The sequence below is a fragment of the Bubalus bubalis genome, chromosome 22 (assembly GCF_019923935.1).
Source record: "Bubalus bubalis isolate 160015118507 breed Murrah chromosome 22, NDDB_SH_1, whole genome shotgun sequence".
Classification (NCBI taxonomy): Eukaryota; Metazoa; Chordata; class Mammalia; order Artiodactyla; family Bovidae; genus Bubalus; species Bubalus bubalis.
The window spans coordinates 39,720,104-39,737,521 of record NC_059178.1 but is presented as its reverse complement, the minus strand read 5'-3'; the positions used below and the strand labels follow the sequence as shown (position 1 = coordinate 39,737,521).

General features: G+C 37.1%; 1 protein-coding gene across 31 annotated transcripts in view; it reads right to left on the bottom strand.

The window, feature by feature from the left end:
* DTNA (dystrobrevin alpha) overlaps positions 1–17,418 on the bottom strand; it is a 454,458-nt gene that overhangs the window by 203,131 nt on the left and 233,909 nt on the right. The window contains exon 1 of one of the 31 annotated variants that reach the window (XM_025273387.3): positions 12,066–13,431. The exons of the other annotated variants lie outside the window; for them this stretch is intronic. The gene's annotated coding sequence lies outside the window, so the exon portion shown is untranslated. Of the gene's footprint in view, positions 1–12,065; positions 13,432–17,418 lie in introns of those variants that run through there. 31 annotated transcript variants of the gene reach the window in all.

Sequence of the window (17,418 nt, the reverse complement as noted above, 5' to 3'; positions counted from 1 at the left end):
TATTGTTCTCTGAATGAGGATTTATTAGCATAAATTAGTTAAACAAAAAGCATTAACAGTATTCAGTCCTTAGAAAGTATTTTATTTTATTATATCAGAGAACTCACAGAACTCTCCTATAATGTGCTCCTTTGTGTCTCCTTGCACGTTTGGGCTTCCCACTCTCATCCAATTTACTGGAAAGGATCACATGGTTATACGCAAAAGAGAGGATGAGCTGGTTAGATAGCATCAAGGACTCAATGCACATGAGTCTGAGCAAACTCCAGGAGACAGCGAAGGACAGGGAAGCCTGGCAGGCTGCATTCCATGGGGTTGCAAAGAGTCAGACACGACTTAGTCACCAAACAACAACAAAGGGAAAAGAGATCAGAACCCAAGCCTGCACCTGACTTTGTTCGAGGGCCTGGTTGGGTTCTGCCCAGAACTGCCCTGTGACCTTGAGGGTTCTGTTAGCAATCCATCCCCTGTGGTGACTCCTTTCCAGCCTCTGGTCTGATTTCCTTTCCTGGCTGTCAACCTCTCACTAGTTCCCTTAGGTTATGCAAATGTCAGAGCATTTAACTCCTGACAAGATGGCAATGAACAAATTGATATATTTTCAAATACCAAGCGTGGAAGAGGGTTTCACTTGTGCTCATTAATACCATTAATTGCAATCATTCTCTGTCAAAAGGTCAGAGCTACATAGACATGTATGTGGAGCATCTCTACGGAGCACATTCTTTAAGGTGAAAACTTTAACTGTGCCAGTCCAACTGATAGGTAGTATTCGGGTAGAAAGAAGAGTCCTCCAATTTATAATGGGCATGCTCATAAGCAAAGCTTTATTCAAATCTACATAAGAAAAATCCAAATCTACCCTAAAAATCTTACCATTTCTGAGCAGTGTTGTGTAGAAAAACATAAATAGTGGAACATCTTCTAAACTTTATTACATAATAATAATTGCCAGCGTTTTTAGGAATTGATATGTCAGATACTTCGTAAGCACTTTACAAGTATTCTCTCTTTACATGTGAGAGATTTTACATAGATTAAGGTAAGATGACATAGTGGTTGAATCCAACTAACTATAGCACACTCTCTCATTAACTGTATGCCCTTGGGGAGATTACTTAACCTCCCTGGACTTAATTTCTTCGTCTGTAAAATAAAGATGATTATAGTGCCTGACTCATGGGGTTGTTGTGAGGATTAAAGGAAGGGTAATAAGTACTTACATACATATTCGGTGATTTCTATGTGCCCCGTATTATTTTCTAAATGAGGATTAATTAACTTAAAAATTAAATGAGTTAAACAAAAAGCATTTAGAACGGTATCTGGTACTTAGAAAGTATTCTGTTATATCAGAATTCACAGAACTCTCATATAACGTGCTCCTTTGTGTCTTCTTGTATATTGGGGTTTCCCACTGTACTCCAACCTACTGAAAAGAATTACACGGTCAGTCCACTGGTCAAATGACTGTTCCCTCCTCAACCCCTTTGGCTGGCAGTTATTGCCAAAGTGCTCCTTACAGCCAGGTTACTGTGCATTCCTTTCAGCAATACCCTCTCCTCCTCCGGCCTCTTTGTTGTCAAGACAACACTCCATCTCCTCCGCCTTCTTTTCCTGCATTTTCCCAGAGTCATAAGGCTTTGGAAGAAATTAAAAATAACTTCTCGAAAAATGTGGAGTCTCTGATGCCAGAATTACCAGCTTCTACTTTCACCCGAAGATGAACCTGGATACACTGCCAAGAGAAAAACAAATCCACCCAAATGGGGCAAAGGCAGGAGAATAATAATGTACCCAAATCAGAAATTCAAGTAGAAGACTCCTTTCACAATGATAAAAGGAACAGTCTTTGACCTTTCTAAATAAGCTTTAATTATGTATTTAAAAAATTCTTGGATGTTGGAAAGAAAAAAAATATCACTATTTGTTAATATCAAGAACAAAAAGATTTTAATGAAAGAAAAAATTTCATGAATATGAAGCTCCCACCTTAGTTATCTTACATTGTGATGAATTCCATATTGCGAAAACATAGATGATGTAGCGTCACTTGCTTCCAACAGGATGATTTATGCAGGTTAATCTTGTTAGGAAAACTTGCATATTATAAAATAAGCTGTTTCCTTGGCCACAATAATCTTGATATAATGTTGCAGAGAGGAAGTGAGACTTTTAAGAGGGGAGGCTTAAGAAATAAGTCAGATGTTCTCTACCTGACTTACTGTAAAGACAGACCCCTGACATATCACTCAGGTAGACTCCTTTTCAAGTTCCAGTTACACTTCCACAGCTCAGAATTTCTTTCATCCTTTGTCTGGATTATAGCATTAACTTTTTCATTTACTTCCATCCATTAAGTATAGCTTCCCTCTAGTCTATTTTCTATACTGCTGTCCATATGAATTTCCTCAAATACATAGGGCTTCCCAGATTATTCAGGACAAAACAGTCTAAATTCCATAGAAGAGATAACACTCAGCAGAAGTGAAGACTTAGCATGGTCTAACAGGTTGCCTCTGGCCTGGCATCCCAGATTGACTCTTACTGGCGATGCATTTTTCTCATCAATAAAGAGGACAGTATTTGCTTCATAAATTGTGAGGAAAAAAATAAAATAATGCATGAAAAGTGCTTGGTCTAATTCTAGATGTCCAGTACATGGTTCTTGTGATTTTGATGATGATGTGGTGGTAACGATGGTGATGGTGGTGGTTGTGATGATGATCTGGTCCCTGAACATCTTTGACTTCTAGTCTCATTACATCTTCATGACTAGTTTACATTTCCAGAGATTTCTGATTTTCACTTCTCCCTGATTTGTCCATACTGTTCTCTCTCTATAAATTCTCCTTCCCCCAACCTTCTGTTTAAGGCATATTATTTTAAAAATTATTTTAAAAGTTCATCCTAGTGCTTCCATCTTCACATAGTATTTTCTCACTCCTCCTCCATAATATACGTTCTGCATATATGACTCCTAACTGTATTTCAAGGAAACTCTACATCTAGGGACTCTGGACAGCCATTAACTTTTCAATGTCAAATACAGTGTCTGATTTTAAAATAATAGAAAAAAATATACTGGTTTCTTCCCTCAGTTCCTGGCATGGAGCTCCTAAAATCCTTATAATTTCCTAAGTGATAAGAATACTAGGCGCATCTTTCATTCTAATATATGGTTTTGTTCCTGGTTCTGATATCAAGCTCCTAAGTCCTTTGGAATTTCCTGCGTGATCAGAGTTTTGCTTTAATGAAGTGATGCTTGGTGGATTCCTGTGTAGCTTTGGGGTGGAGGCTGGTCACCAGAAAGATTAGAAGCCTGAAACTTTTACCCCACCCCTATCCTCCAGGTGATGGTAGAAAGCAAAGAGGAACTAAACAGCCTCTTGATAAGGGTAGAAGAGGAGAGTGAAAAAGCTGGCTTAAAACTCAACATTCAAAAAATGAAGATCATGGCATCCAGTCCCATCACTTCATGGCAAATAGATGGGGAAAAAGTGGAAACAGTGACAGTTTTATTTTCCTGGGCTCCAAAATCACTGCACATGGTGACTGCAGCCATAATATTAAAAGACGCTTGCTCCTTGGAAGAACAGCTATGACAAACCTAGACAGCATATTAAAAAGTGGAGATATCACTTTGCCGACAAAGGTCTGTATAGTCAAAGCTATGGTTTTTCCAGTAAGCATGTACGGATGTGAGAGTTGGACTGTTAAAGAAGGCTGAGCACCAAAGAACTGATGCTTTCAAACTGTGGTGCTGGAGAAGACTCTTGAGAGTCTCTCGGGCTGCAAGGAGATCAAACCAGTTAATCCTAAAGAAAATCAACCCTGGATATTATTGGAAGTACTGATGCTGAAGCAGAAGCTTCAATACTTTGGCCACCTGATGAGAAGAGCTGACTCATTGGAAAAGACCCTGATGTTGGGAAAGATTGAGGGCAGGAGGAGAAGTGGGTGACAGAGGATGAGATGGTTAGATGGCATCATTGACACAATGGATATGAGTTTGAGCAAACTTCAGGAGGTAGTGAAGGATAGGGGAGCCTAGCATGCTGAGGTCCATGGGGTCATAGAGAGTCAGACACGACTTAGTGTCTGAACAACAATCCTCCAGGAGAGGAACTGGAAATTGAGTTAATGATTGAGCATGTCTACATGATGAAGCTTCCACAAAAACCCCCCAACTATGGGGCTTGGTCTGGGGTGGTTAACACCTCCATGTGCTAGGAGGATGTGCCTGTGCTTGAGACTCTTGGAGTTCACCCATGCATCTCTTTGTCTGGTTGTCCATCTATATCCTTTATCTTATTCTTTATTATACAATAAAGCGGTAAACATAAGTGCTTTCCTGAGTGCTCTGAGCTGTACTAGCAAATGATTGAACTGAGGAGGTGGTCGTGGGAACCTCCCATTTGCAGCTGGTATGTCAGAAGCACAGGTGGCAATCTGTACTTGCAACTGGCATGTGAAGTCAAGGTGGGAGCAGTCTGTGAGACTGAGCCCTTAACCTGAGGGCCCCGACACTGACTCCAGGCAGTCAGAATTGCTTGGTGCAGCAAGTCCATACATTTGGTATCAGCCTGTAACAGGGAACTACAAATCTACCTCCATATTAGATCTGTTCCTTTTGCTTTTGTGCTTTGTTGACCTGTGCTTGTCATGCTGGTTCTGTACCTTTTGTAAAATAATGCTGCCGATAGCCTGAAATATACAGGATAGCCTATTCTCAAGGGTCTGACCTTTAAAAGTCCATTCATATAGAGATAAAAAGTTCAAAACAGAATAGCATTTGTTTTATTGTAGGTTTACAGGAACATCGTGACCTGACCTACATGTACAGTTGCAAGAACAAAGGATTCCAACACCAAGAAGTTTGCAACCATCAACCTCATCCCTCCCTGGACTTTAAAAGTGATTTGCTGAAACCCTTTGAGGATCTTGGGTTTCTTTGGGAGCACAAACCCTTGTGCACAAACCTAGTCTCCTTGCATGGTCCTGCAGTAAACCTTGCTTTGCTTCAAACTCTGATGTTTTGGTTTGTTTGGCCTCACTGTGTGTCATGCACTCAAACCTGCAGTCTGTAAAAAGTGTTGTGAGTACAGTAGTATTGTGAGAATAAGGGGAAACAGTGCATTTTTCTTACACTGACACATATAAATTCAACCTGAGTGCTTTTTTTTAATAAATGAGAAAATGAATGAACATTAGAAATCTCAAGTGAGCAAGACTATAGAACATATCAGACCAAGACTTGTAAAGAAAACTTTGGACTTATAGGTTCCAGAATCAAATGATCTCCCAGTTTAGTATTTCTTTGAATGGGACTGAAATTTCATAAAGAAAATTCACCTTTTTGTCACCCTCATTCATCAGATATGCTTGAAATGAATCCTCACATTAAATTAAATAATTACATAAAGAGCCTCACAGATGTGTTGTGCTTAATTTTAGAGCTGTACTGTCCAATAGGAAAGCACTTGTCAAATGTGACTATTAAATAATTTAAATTACTTAGCATTAAATAAAATTAGAAATACTGTTCCTTAGTCAAACTAGTCTTATTTTGAGTGCTCAGCAGCCACATGTGACTATCAGTTACTGTACAGGATGGTGCAGACAGAACATTTCTAATACCACAGAAGTTTCCATTGAATAACACTCTTTTAGATTTCTGCTATCTCCACTATACCTAAATGCTAGGTTACAGTCAACACCAATTATCCTCTGCCAATCTTATATAAGCAGAATTTTCTTTTGAATGAAATTCAAATAATAATGCTTGGGAAGTATATTCAATTCAAAATATTATACTGATTTCTATCAAAGCCAAGCCATTTCAGATTTCACCATCTGGCACTTTCTTAGAGTGCAACTATAAAAATGTGCCCTCACTCTCCCATTTGATAGGGGACTTTTAATTCGAAACATCAGTTGTGAAGATAGATACAGATATGTGGGTAAAGGAATTCAAAAACTCTCCCGCTCTAACACTAGCATTTGAATAATGCCTTATATTCGCACCCTTAGATTATCTCAGCTAGTCCACAGCAGAACCCAGGCATTCTGACTCTTAAGCCAAGATCCTTTCTCTCCACCATGCTGCTTATACATGTTCTAACTACAGACTGGAGCAATGGGGCACGTATGGCTCTAGGTAAGCCATATTCATGCCTTCTTACAGCTTTAGAAGTATCAGAGCAGACATAAGCTGGTGTGTCTGTCACGTTTCTCAAATATTTTTTTTCAGAATGACTATCCTTGTCTACACTTACAAACATCACAACAATAAAAAACTCTGTATGTATGTTTGTTTATTTTGTTATGATATTTTAAATTGTTGGGTACAATTTTTAAAGCCTTTGCTACACATTTCCAGGTTGACCCCCTCCCCCACAATGTATCAATTTATGCTTTCAGTAGCAGAACATTGGCTATTATTACTCTCTCTCCTCCTTTTGCTTCTTTTTTAAAAAAAAATTGCTAAAGATTAAAATATCTGTTTATTTAATTTGTAAGTATTTAAAAAATAATAGCGAATATAACACCAAAGACGTGATCCATGAAAGAAATAACTGATATGTTGGACTTCATTAAAATTAAAAATGTTGCTCTGTGAAAGACAATATCAAAAGAACTAGAAGACAAGCCAGATACTGAAAGACAATATTTGCAAAAGACACATCTGATAAAGGATTGCTATGCAAAATACACCTAATGACCTAAACGGACATCTCACCAAAAAAGATACACACATGGCAAACAGGCATATGGAAAATGTCCACATCATATGTCATCAGGCAAATGCAAATTAAAACAATAATGAGATACCACCACACATCGAATAGAATGGCCAGAGACAGAACACTGAGAACACCAAATGCTGGTGATGTGGAACAACAGGACTCCTCATTTCTTGCTCGTAGTAATTCAAGATGGTAAAGTCACTTTGAAAGTGGTTTCTCACAAAACGAAACATACTCTTAGCATATGTTCCAGTAGTTGCACTCCTTGTTATTCACCCAAAAAAAGCTGAAAACTTCTGTCCACACAAAACCCTGCACATAAATGTTTAGAGAAGCTTTATTTGTAATTGCCCAAACTTGGAAGCAACCAAAATGTCCTTTAGTAGGTGAATGGATAAATAAACTGTGGTACACCCAAACGAATGTAATGTTACTCAGCGCTAAAAAGAAATGAGCTATCAAGCCATGAAAAGACATGGAGGAAACTTAAATGCATATAGGAAGTGAAAGAAACCAATCTGAAAAAGCTATATACTGTATGATTCTAACTAAATGATATTATGGAAAAGGCAAAATTATGGAACAATAAAAAGTTCAATGGTTTCCAAGATAAAGTGGGGGTGAGGAGGGGTGTGTGTGGAGGGAAAGAAGAGATAAACATGCAGGAAGTGAAAGTGCAAGTGAAGTCGCTCAGTTGTGTCCGACTCTTTGCGACCCCATGGACAGAACACAGAGGATATTTAGGGCAGTGAAATATCCTGTATGATATTATAACAATGGAAATATATATATATATATATATATATATATATTTATCATTATGCCTTTGTCCAAACCCATAGAATCCTAGAATTCACCAAAAGTAAATCCTAAGGTAAACTATGAACTTTGGGTGATTATTATGTGTCAATGTAGGCTGATCTTTGATAAAAAAAAGTTTGTACCATTCTCTTGTTCAGTGTTGATAATGAGGGAGCTAATGCAGACATAGGGATGGGAAGTGAATGGGAAATCTCCGTACCTCCCGCTTAAAGCTGTTGCAAACCTAAAACTGCACTGAAAATAAAGTAATAAAATAAGTGCTGTTCTCTTTCTTATTTATTTATGAGACCTTATTATATATTATAAACGCTCATCTTCTTTTCTTTCATGTGTGCTACAAATATTGATTCTAGTTTGCTTTTTATCTTTTAATTTTGTTTATAGCATTTTCCAGAAGTAATAAGTTTCTGTACAACCATTTCTTTATGATTTCTGCCTTTGAAGGCATATTGTGCTATCTCAAGTTCCATATTTTCTTTCGCTTCTTTGATGCAGCCATGTTTTATACTGGAATCATCAATTTATCTGCTTTTTTTTTTTTTCATATGAGGGTAAATAGAAGAAAGTGCTTCTTCGGAGTATAATTTTTCCCCAAACAAACCCAAATTAGTAAGTTTTAGATGTAAAGTACCATTGTTATTTAAATAAATAATTTAAAAATTTAAAATATAAGTAAAATATTAAAATGATGTCAATAGTGAACATTTTATCATGTAAATACCAGGTAGAGGGGGATTATATAACAATAATATCACTCTAAAATGTATCAAGGTAATATTATCATGAAAGTGAAACTAGCTGATTGTACCTATTTATATACCAAAAATGTAACAAATTGTTTGTTCCTAGCAATGCATTTACTCTTTTCCTATCAGATACTGGCCCACACACAGTATAATTTTTGAGGAGTTTAATCATTACTGATGAAAACATCTATTGCTTGTTGAACAAAGTCAACATCCTTTATAATAAGCTCTGAGAAGACCATAACAGGCACATTTATTGTTAGTGATTTGTAAATGCTATTAATGGAATTAATGAAAGTTGGGAGGAAATATCTGAAAATCATACCACTTACTAGAAATTTTCCATTTCTTTCTAAAAACATTGGCCTTTGACTACATAGCTCAGAGCTTTCTAATGAAGTCTATCTTTCTCTCTGAATTAATCATTATTGCCATTATAATCACTATCATTATCATGATTGTGATACCATTACTTTTTTTTAAAATTTTAAATATTTAAGAATATTTTTAAAGTCTAATTTTTTTCATACAAAAAAATTACATAGTTGTCAATTATAAAACCCACTTTGATGAAGTAACAGGTTTAAAAATAGCAACTCCTAAAAGTGGAATATCTAGCTGATATTGAATCATCATTCATTGGCTTTATCTTCATCTATTTCAGAGATTTTGTCTTAGGGACCAAAAATTATCATTACTTTTATTGAAGAGGCTATAATAGTCAATATGATTCTTCTTTATCATGACTCTGTTGAACATCTATCTCTTTAATAGAGGTAAATGTTTGTAGATAATTAGCTATTTGTCTGAGAGGCTAGGGAACTCTAGAAATTAGAGGTTAAATGTTAAGATGCTCCCAATCATTCAAAATTAACAGTAAAGCATGATTTAAACATGGGTTGACACAAATGATCAAAACATCTGCAAAATTTCTAACTTAAAACAAGAACATCAAAAGTCATTTTGCTCCTTAAGAATATGAGTATTCCCTACAGCCATTATGAAAAACAGTGTGGAGGCTTCTATAAAAACAGAAAATAGAGCTACCATATGATCCAGCAGTCCCTCTTCTGAGAATATACCCCAAAGAAAGTAAACCAGTAATGGAAAAGATATCTGTGTTCCCATGTTCACTGTAGCATTATTCGTGATAACCAAGACATGGAAACAAATGTATGTCAACAGATGACTGGAAAATGAAATTGTGATGTATACATAAAGGAGTACTATTCAGCCTTTAAAAAGAGTAAGATCCTGACATTTGCAACAAAACAGCTGAATGCAGAAGACATTACGCTAATGAAATAAGCCAGACACAGAAGGAAAACTACTGTATGATCTCACTTATAATGTGGAGTCTAAACAAGGTAAATATATGGAAGCAGATATTAGAATGGTGGCTACCAACCACTGTTGGGTGGGGGAACCAGGAGATGTTAGTCAAAGGGTACAAAGTTGCACATATATAGGTGAACTAGTCTAGAGATCTAATGTATGGCCTGGTGACTAGAGTTAATAATTCTCTATATTGTGTAACACAAATTTGCTAAGAGAGTAGATTTCAGGAACTCTCATCACACACACAAAATGGTAACTATCTGAGCAGAAGATATGTTAATTAGCTTGACTGTAGTAATTATTTCATTACATACATGTATATCAAGTCATCATGTTGTATATCTTAAATATATACAATTCTTAGTAAATATTTAAAAGATGTTTCCATCTTATGGACCTCTCAGTTACAATGACTTTAAAAATGGACATGTACACATGGCTTAGTGCCAAGTGTATAAAAATCACAAAAAATGGGTAATTTTTATGCACTTCTAGCTCTAATGTATAAGCTAGCTGATATCTTAGCCCAAAACAGGAAGAACTGAAATATATCCAATTAGAGGAATTTGTTTTCATTTCAATTAATAGAAAGAAACTATCCATGCCTTACCAAGGACTTGAAACATGGAATAGTAGAATGATAGTACTTTTTGCTAATTTCACCTCATTCACACTATACTGTCTCTCTTCCTTTTTATATAAAGGTTTAACCTATACTGAAGGAAAGAAGAAAGGTTGATTAAGAGATCATTCACACTTTTACCTTTATCTTTTGTCTATTTTTCTTTTCTTATGTTTTCTGTGTCTCTCTCTCTCCCCCTCTTTCTGTCTCAGATATTGCCAGTATTGAGAATTTAATGCTTTAAAATATTTTACCAGGTACCATCTTTCACCAACTCTTAGTAATTTCCTATTTTTAAGTAATAACAACTGAGGCTTGTGAAAATATTTTGGAGGACATGCTCATAGCTTGTTTTGTATTCAAAGCAACCAAGGGAAAAAGGAAAGAAAGAATTCGGATTCAAGCTTGGACATTGTAAAAATGTTACAAATGTGCTATTATAATGCTTTTGATATTTGTTATCATGGAAATAGTTCCCCTTATTTGCAATCATGGCAAAAAAAATTGTTTTGAATAATTATGACTTCTTGCTCAAATTTAGAAGATGGCCTGAATGGATGAAAACTAGAGAGACTTAGAAAATAGCAATGAAAATCACAGAACATAAACAAATTTTAAAAAATCTAAGTGTTCCTTTTTAAAGAAAGGGTGGTATAAGAGTAACCTTGGCATAATTTATTGGCTTTTATCCCAATCAGTACCAATTAGTGGCAATCAATTGCTTTTAGCTACGAAAGTATTTTTTAAAACCTCTCCTATATGAAAACACTCCAGTGAATATCCCTGAGTAATACTGGGTTCTGCTAGTTTTAGCAGGGTTTTGTCTCTGAAGCTGCCAAGACAACTTTGTTCTAAGAGGAGATAAGTTGGCTAGGTTAGCCCTTAACTAAAAAATGAAAGTAAATCCTAATGTCTTATGAGAAAGCTAAACATCAAACAACTGCAGAAACAAGAAATCAAAACAAATCATAAATTTTCTTCTTTAACTTGCTCCGCACATATCCAAGCCTCCCTCTTTGAAGCAAGCTGCTTGGATGATACGTAAACAGCACAAGGAGGAGGCGTCCATGCTCTGGGAATTGATGCTTCACGGAGCCACACTGAAGTGTTTACATTCTGCTCTTACCAGCCTCTAAGTAAAAGAGTTCATTTTCTACTCCCTGTAATATATTTACTTCTATTTTTAAATCCTCTAAGATGCATATGACCACCGTGTCTGAAAGAATAGAATGTTAATGGATATAAAATATGTTGTAAAAATTATAGATAAAACCGAATTCTTCATGATGAATGAGGCTGGTAGTAATAGGAAGAAAGAGGAATAGAAGCCCAGACAGAATAAATATAGTGAATAACAGGCTGGAGAACTTGGTCCTAGGGCTCCATTAGTATAAGAGACAAGCAGCTCTGGGCTAATGCCACTAATAAGGTGTCCACTAAGATAAGTGGACCATTTTCAATGAAGGAAACACTTTACTCTGTTTTACACTGATCTGAAGACGCTAATTGCATTCTTTTTACTTCCTTTCTAGTTTTCTTTCTTTCACTTGCACACACATGCTCACTCACACTACCAAAGAACTATAAAAATTCACAACGTTCCAAACTTTCAAATTAAAAACAGACGCAATCAGAGGTGGGGGGAGTTGGGGTAGGGGAGACAGGAGAAATTTGCCCTGTGTCCATGTGGGGGTGGGGATGGGGGTGAAGTGAAATTCCACCCGGCAAGTTATGCCACTGCAACAGAAGAAGTAAGAGGTCAGTTTCATAGATTCAATTAAACCTTACCTGGTTTTGTAGTTAAATGCAGCAGCATGCCCCTAATTCTTCCTCTAAAGTATTACATATGCTGAAAGCTATAGTATTTGACCTTACACACTTCCACAGAAGAAACTCCTAAGTAACCTTCAACTTCAATAAAACGCTGTGTTCATTCTTCCCCTTGTGCTCAACACACAGCAATCTAATACACCTCATCATGTGGTCCGTTACCATGGCAGCGATGAATCCAGCTGCTGAAATACAAAAGACTGACAAAAAGTTGCTTTTTCCCCCTCCACCCACCCTGACAAAGTCAGATTTTTTTTTTCCTGTATGACAAGTCTAATTTGAATATCTTTCTGTTGCTGACTCAACTTCGCGGACAAGGAAAAAAGAAAAAGAAAAACGAGTAAAAAGATGCAAGAAAAAAAGAGCTCCCAGAAAATGTAAACCAACTAATGAAATACCTATATGCATTTTTAAGTGCCGGTAATCCCTTGAAAGACTGATGATTATCTACTACTTCTGCCAACCAAATACTTTGAAATGTCAGTTACTATCTCAATAGGAAATGCAGCATTAATCTCACAGCATCTTTTAAAATATTTTTTAAAATACATGAAATGATTCAGTAAAACAGATGCTGAGAAACACTACATTAGTCTACGAAGGGCTAGTCTCAAAGTATTTTCCTAGGGGAAACTCCTAATTACAGCTCAGAGGTGGGAGGTAACATTCTTCATTTTCTTTTCATCAAGACCCTGTGTTTATCCGTTATTTAAACAGATTAGATTTCAGTTCTATTTAAAATGCTCATAGATTTGGATCTAGGGTGGTGGAGCCTACTAGAATTACGCAAACCGTATCTGGGGGCTCTATATTAAGATAGGGGGTTGGCACAATATCAACTCGGAGCAATCCAGGGATCTCCCTCCCCCAAACCAATGGTTACATAATTAAGATTGAAGGAATCACCTTCGCTTTCTTTCCAGTACTTTAAGGAAGGCTGACGGGAGGAGTCCTGAGTGACTGGGGCTTCACCTCATTTCAGCTGTGGTTCCTCCCACCCACCACAGGGCTCTGAGCTCCCGCCAGCGACTGCTTTGTCCCTCAGGCCTTACATTGCCACCCTGCTGCTTCCACGGCCTTGCTTACTGCCCATGTTTAGCTCATATTTCATAACACTGTGTTTACATAGCTAACTTCTCTTTTTAGATATGGACTCTCCTAGAAAAGGGAGCCGTGTCTTTTTCATGTTTCTATGCCAGTCATCAGCTTAAGCACAATGGACGGCTCAGGGACAATTTATTTTCTGTTTTTTTAAATTAAAATACAGTTGATTTACAATGTTGTGTTAGTTTCTGGTGTATAGCAAAAATGATTCAGCTACACACACACACACACACACACACACACACACACACACATATGCACACATTCTTTCCCATTATGGTTTATTGAAGGATATGGAACCTGCTTCCTTGTGCTGTACAGTAGGACTTTGTTGTTTATATATTTTATATGTAGTAGTTTGTAGTTGCTAATCCCAAACCCCTAATTTATCCCTCCCCCAGCTTGGGCAACCACACTGTTTTCTATGTCTGTGAGGCTGTTTCTGTTTTGTCAATAAGTTCATTTGTGTCATATTATAGATTCCACATATAAGTGGTATCATATGGTATTTGTCTTTCTCTTTCTGACTTATTTCACTTAGTGTGATAACCTCTAGGCCCATCCAGGTTGCTGCAAATGACATTATTTCCTCCCTTTTTATGGTTCCATTGTATATATACAGCATCTTCTTTATCCATTCATCTATGGACATTAGTTTGTTTCCATGTTCTGGCTATTGTAAACAGTTGCTGCTATGAACACTGGGGTGCATGTATCTTTTCAAGTTAGTTTTCTTCAGATATACGCCCAGGAGAAGGATTGCTGGATTATATGGCAACTCTACCTTTAATATTTTAAGGAATCTGTATACTGTTATCAATAGTGGTTGCAACAATTTATATTTCCACCAACAGTGTAGGAGGGTTTCCTTTTCTCCACACCCTCTCTAGCATTTGTTATTTGTAGATGTTTTAATGATGCCCATTTGATTACTAGGTACAATGGTGGTAACTCATTATAGCTTTGGTTTGCATTTCTCTAATAATTAGCACCACCCTAGTGGCTCGGACGGTAAATAATTTTCATTTCTCTAATAATTAACCACCACCCTGGTGGCTCAGACGGGTAAGCGTCTGCCTGCAATGTGGGAGACCCAGGTTCAATCCTTAGGTTGGGAAGATCCCCTGGAGAAGGAAATGGCAACCCACTCCAGTACTCTTGCCTGGAAAACTCCACAGACTAAGGAGCCTGGTAGGCTATAGTCCATGGGGTCACAAAGAGTTGGACATGACTGAGTGACTTCACTTCACTTCAATAATTAGCAATATTGAGTATCTTTTCATGTGCCTATTGGCTACCTATATCTGAATGTCTTCTTTGCAGAAATCTCTATTTAGGTTTTCTACCGTTTTGATTGGGTTGTTTTTTTTGTTGTTGTTGTTGCTATTGAGTTGTATGAGCTGTTTGATATTTTGGAAATTCATTGTCGGTCTCATTGTTTGCAAATATATTTTCTCAGTCTGCATGTTGTTTTTTCATTTTGCTCAGTGGCTATTTCTTGAACGGATAAAGCAGGAAATGAGTGTTTTACCTTAGTACCGTGGAGGAGCCCTCAGCTCCTCCAAGACTGTGCTCAAAGCTCTCCCTCTAGTTAAACCCTTATGAGGTCCACAAAGGTTTTTCCTTAATATTCTATGCCACTAATGGAAGTGGGCAACAGGAGCCGGGAGCTCTTCAGAGGATCAATCATGGAGCTACCCAGACATGGGTGTGAAACCTAGCTCTGCTCACACCCGTTGGTGATCTTGGATAGATCATTTAACCTCTCTAAACCTGGGTTACTCTAAGGCTCCTACTTTAAAGAGTTATGGAAAAAGAAAATGAAATGAGATAGTTCAAGGGAAGCATCAAACACTGAGCTTGGAAACAAACTAAATGCTCAACAAATGATTGCTAGTACTCTTTAGTAAAAATGTGAAAGATTTTTGAGCAAGAGGGACAATGAGAAAGTGCACTGACACCTTCCTGAATTTCTCTTGCTGATAAAACTGTTGATTAATTTAAATCAGACTGACACATGCACTCCTTAGTATGTAAAGATGAAAGTGAGGTCGCTCAGTCCTGTCTGACTCTTTGAGACCCCATAGACTGTAGCCTACTAGGCTCCTCTGTCCATGGGATTTTCCAGGCGAGAGTACTGGAGTGGATTGCCATTTCCTTCTCCAGGGGATCTTCCCAACCCAGGGCTTGAACCCGGGTCTCCCGCATTGTAGAGGGTAATGATGCAGCATGAACATAGAGACCACTCCAGGCAAATATCTAGATTGCTTATTCCTACTTACAAACCAACAAGCGGGGGGATAACCAGTCAAGTGGTTTTACATATTCCCAGGGCAAAATGGGTGGAAGAGGGTTAAACTTGGGAGTCAATTAAAAATCTTTTAAATATGAAAGAAAAACACAGTAAAGAAAGCAGTTCATTTTGATACTTACATTGGATTCTCAAGAAATGGTCTATAAATTATTTATTAGTTTTTTTTCAAATTAAAATGGAATATGAAGAGCTTTTATCATAAAAGCTTGATATTAAAAATTATATACATAGATCTCATCTTAAAACAATTTACCAGTGTTGGATTAACAGTAGCTTTTAAAAGATTACCCTGACAGCAGTAATGAACACAACAGTGTAAATCAACTATACTTCAATTAAAAAAAGAAAAGATCACCTTGATCTGTAATAAGGGCTCTAAACTGCTCACCAATACAGACTTTTAGCTGTTTTTCTTCACAGTCATCTAACTCAGGAAATTACCTGACACCCAAGCCAACTGCATTGGAAAATTAGCATCAAAATTCCTTTGAAGACTTATAGTGCAAAGCAGCAGTGAGGGGTTAATAAAAAACCCCAGGAGAGAAAAAACTTTCATTTCAGGAAGTTGCCAGAAAGGATAAAAATGAATGTTGCACATTGCAAGATTTCTCTAACATTAGAAAAAAAACAGCCCTACAGGAAAATTGGTAGAGATTATTAAAATAGCTTTGGCACTGCTACAACTCTGAAAAATCCTTAAGTGTTGTGACTCCTGACAACACAATTCTATAAGCACAGGCAAAGAAGCAGGAAGCACGTCCATTGAAGTCAGCACCCGCTAATCCTCTTCAGGGCAGCTGATGAAGGGAAGACCAAAAGGACCACCATTTGAATAATTCATTTCTGTGGGAGTCCTTACTGTGTGCCTTTTCCCCATATGGATTGGTTATGTATCTAACTGTTTTTCATTGTGTAAGTTTTAAGAGCCTATCCTTTATGTAGTGAGTTGTCCAAAAAGTTCATTAGCGTCTTTCGGTAAGATGCTATGGAAAAATCCGAACAAACTTTTTGGCTGACCCCATAGTTAATGTAGACTGCTGCTAGAGCATTCAATATGATCAGCAAACATCCTTTGTCAGGGGCTAAAGCGACCTGTTTGATTGTCTCTCTTTAAGATGTCGGTATATTTGGTTTTGCCAAGTTTTAAATCCCTTTTGCAAATATTAATGTCTCACTCAGGGTGATCAAAATTTGTAACATAATCTGTGCTGGTGTGACCCACTTAATTTCATATGAAGAATTCAGTCACTTAGGGAGATAGCTTTTGTGACTTCATGCATTGAAATACTGTACTCCAGAAAGTCAATTTGCTAAACCATGGACCCAGGGACATGGGAGGAAGCTTACAGGGTTACTTGCTTCTCACTCTCTCTTCAGACAGGAGGGCATCTAATTTCCCAAACTCAAGGTAATAATATAGGCTCAGAGGATACAAGCTTTAATTAACACATTATTGACAGAAAGATTTTTGCAGAAACGAAAGCCTGTGGTGTTAACACGTCTCTGGTCAATAACGGGTAAAGCAGCATGGTTAGAAAAAACTGGCTGTTAACGTCAATGAAATTAAAACAAGGCAAACCAAATTGAACTTCAACAAGAGTGATTTTTTTTCAGGTCACATTTTAAAACTGTTATTTATTTTATAATACCACAAAGTGCTTTATTGTTCAGGCACTGGTTTAAATCAAATAAGAAAACTTGCTAACAGCAACCACAAAGTGACTGTGATCTATTGAATAGTTTTGGCAAGCACAGAGTTTCTTGGGCTGCTCTGAGCAGCTGACCTAAAAAATATTAATCGGATTAGTATCTATTCTACTCATGAAAATTTCTTATGAAAGAACAATGCTCTTGCAAGCCATTTCAATTTATATAACCCAATATCAAGATAGT